Consider the following 3640-nt stretch of genomic DNA (forward strand, 5'->3'; position numbering starts at 1 on the left):
GATCGAGCGTCTTCGATAGGAATCAAATTGTCAATCGGAGTTGACTCACCCCGCGATCTGGGCTCCGATCCCGTTACAATTTGTAACGAGGAGGGAGACCAATTAGAGAACGGGGGCAGATCGACATCGACCTATCGGAATGTTCGATCTGGGACTCAGAAAAACTTATAAAAATCGCGCAAAAATGGGAAGTGACGTTCTTGGTTCTAAGTTCGGTGTGCTCCGCTTCTGGATTTTTCCTGCGGTTCGTCGTCCCGAAAGAAGTTTTTGCCATCCTGTCCCAGCAACTTTCGCCAAGGGTAATCTACTGTGAGAATGACCCCTTCAAGTTGTGCTGTGCACCCCAGAGCCTACGTTTTCCTCATCATCTTCGCCAAAAGAAGAGAAGATCGTAAGATTGAACTTTATTTACGAACTGATTCACTCTGTGGATAGGCCTTACGCCGAAGAAAACAGTAGTTGTAAGCGAAATTTTTATATTTAATAAATAGTTTGCGATGGAAGACCTGTCTCAGTAAAGTTTTTTCCACTCCCACACGACAGTGCTGACCGCTCGACTGTTGTGACACTTTTTCCCCAATCGGCAAACCTCGCACTAGTTAACAGCTGGGAAATGAGACTTTATCCTGTAGTGGATGTCCATTAAATAGCCAATTTCTGACTGTTTTTATAAGATGAGGAGTATTTGAAAGCATTTAAATTCTTCTGTCGTCATCTGAAGGATGCATGAAGTAATGTTTAGCATCTCCTATAATAACTCGTACTACATCACAAAACTATGTAAAACAGCTTTGATAAGCAAATTTTTAAGTTTATTTAAGCTTCTATTTACTCCCAGAAATTTCCACATATTTCTGTTAGTACTATTCCATTCTTTAATAATAACGTGGGGTGCAAAATGTCTTTACAAATCAACAGATTTTGTTTGCAAAAGTTTGTCTTCTCTAGGAACCATTCACCACCACTTCAGTAGTAATTCAGTATCTTTAGGTCCTTTAAATAAACTTACTTTCTCTGAACATGTGGCATATACATCATTGCATCCAGTCACAAAATATGTTTTACCCATCTTTAAAAAGCATACATCAAAATAATTCACCGAGAAAGGCACTTAACCAGTAACAAATGAAACAAATATTGATACCCAAATACTTTTTGTAAGTAGTCATAAATCAACTGTTTTTAGTAAACAAAAGAACTATTTTTTTCATGCATATGAATGTAATAGAACACATGGTTACGTATGAAAATTTCCACTATGATTATTGCAACCTCTGGTAGATTATATGTGAATAAATAAATAACTTTGGACAGTTTTGAAACAAAGCTCATTCACCTTTCCTTCTTATGCCTTAATAACATCAATTCTACATGTTAGCAAAGAATATAACCATTTTCCCAAAGTATCACTTCAAAACCCCACCATGTATCCACTGAATAGCCAATATCTTTTAAAATTAAAATTTAACTACAAATAGAAATATTAACTATGTACCAATTGTGACTGTTTCTATGTAAATGAATTTGCACTTAAAATATCTTGTAATACATGTGTAATAATAAGACATTGTAGGTAAATTTTTATATCTTTTTTTATTTTGTTAGATCATTCTGTAGGTTATTTTTCTCTCTGAATGTGTTAAAAGTAATAGATTAATTTGTAGTAATGTGAGTTGTAAATAACCCACCCTGTAGTCCATAAAACCATCACCTCAACCCATATTAAGTCAAGTTTGTGGGACTCTACTATACTGGCTTAGTATTGAGAAGTCTCAATGTTTACATAACATCTTTAAATTTTATCAAATTAATATTTATATACAGTTGAAACTATCTATCTCAAATATGTTTATCTTGAAAATCTCTATCTCAAAATTTATTTTTTCACCTGCATTTTCAGCCTAAATTCAATACACTTTCCAAATTATTTTCTTCCAAAACCTCTATATATCAAATTATGGACTGAAGTGTCAATTACGAATTCAAAAATCAGTGACTACATTTTGATAGCATAAATTGGTACTTGAGAAACATATCTTGCAATATAATTCATAGTTGCAATTAACACTGCTTTTTTCTAATTGGCTGAGTTTAACTTGCACTATATTGGTTGAAGAAAGTCAGACATCAGAAACTATTAACAAACTATTTCTGTTAAGGTATGTCAAAAATGTTTTATTTATACCTAATGTAGGTATCCCTTACATAATGTTGCTTAATATGGGATTTGATTAATGCACGAAATTAATTATGGCAATCCCTTTATACATGCAAGAGAAGTATAATATATTCTTCTAGTTTAATTTAATTAGTGTGACTTTATCAGCTGTCTACTTAACATAGATGCCATATTTGATTAACATGATTTTGATATATGTGGTAGCATTGAGGGATACTTTTAGGTTTGATTGTAGGTATATACCTACAATCAAATCTATTACTGCTTACTCTGTAGGAACCTCTATATCTTGAAACCTGTTTATCTTGAATTTTTTTCTCATTCCTGTTAAATCTAAGACAGACAGGTCCAACTGTACCAAAAATTACAGTTTAACCCGTCTATTAAGTCATAATCTCACTTAGATCTTATATTTCAGCAACAATTTTAAGTGAAAGAGACTCATTACTGGTATAATGACATGACAGACAATTCTGTGGCATTTTTATATCAGACAAAAAAGGACTACTTATAATATATTCCAGTGGCGTGCTGTGACATTTGATGATAGGGAAGCTGTTTTTCTGTAAGAAGCAGACTTCCAGAGCAATCAGTTAATTGCACGTGATGGTCTAGGCTCCATTCATATTCGTTTGTTCGATAAGCCAGTAAAAACTGTATTTCGTAAAACGTAGACTTCTCTATATGTATTTTTAATATCACAATTACATTCTGAATCACTAGACATGATATAAGGGCTACAATTAAAAATAAAATAATAAAAACTTACTTGGTAAAATGTGCAGTGGATGTACAGTACATACCTGCTACAAAATATTCTTCAATTGTATGAATATACTTTTAAAGAAAATTATAATTAAATATAGCTTTGTAAAGAAACATACATAAAAATAACATAAAATATTTTCTTTTTAAATCTTACAACAATGCACTTAGTCAAATAGCTCCCTACGAGTGGCTGATGGATGGAATCAGAATAGGTTGCATGGCATGCGGACTGCCAAATCTCGAGGGTGCTGAAACTGATCAATGCCAAATGCCTCTTTTGTCGCATCACTAGTATACTTCAAAAGACGTGACAGGGTTGTTGTAAATTTTAAATGTTTCTCACCATAGCTGTAAAAATCTAAACATGTTAAACTTAATAGATTGTCCGTCATTTGTTTTCTAACTAATTCGTTTTAGAACCAGGTGTCCACAGAAATTTCCAAAATTTACAACTTTTTGGTCACTCTCATTGAACTGGAAAAATTTCTGTCTATTACATCTAATATTATGAAGAAATCAGTCCACACTGTACTCGGTTGAGCTTTTGTTTAAGTAAAATTCCGGCTCTTTCAGCAGGGTTTTATTTGTGTCCCCAATTGCTTAATTATTTAACTACTACTAAAGTAGAAATAAGTCGAAACCAGTTACTTTGTACTCGAATATTTGTAGTCTTGGGAAAAAGTGGAAAGACAA

Source organism: Centruroides sculpturatus, unplaced genomic scaffold (assembly GCF_000671375.1).
Source record: "Centruroides sculpturatus isolate CEXI.00-Female unplaced genomic scaffold, Cexi_2.0 scaffold114, whole genome shotgun sequence".
Lineage (NCBI taxonomy): Eukaryota > Metazoa > Arthropoda > Arachnida > Scorpiones > Buthidae > Centruroides > Centruroides sculpturatus.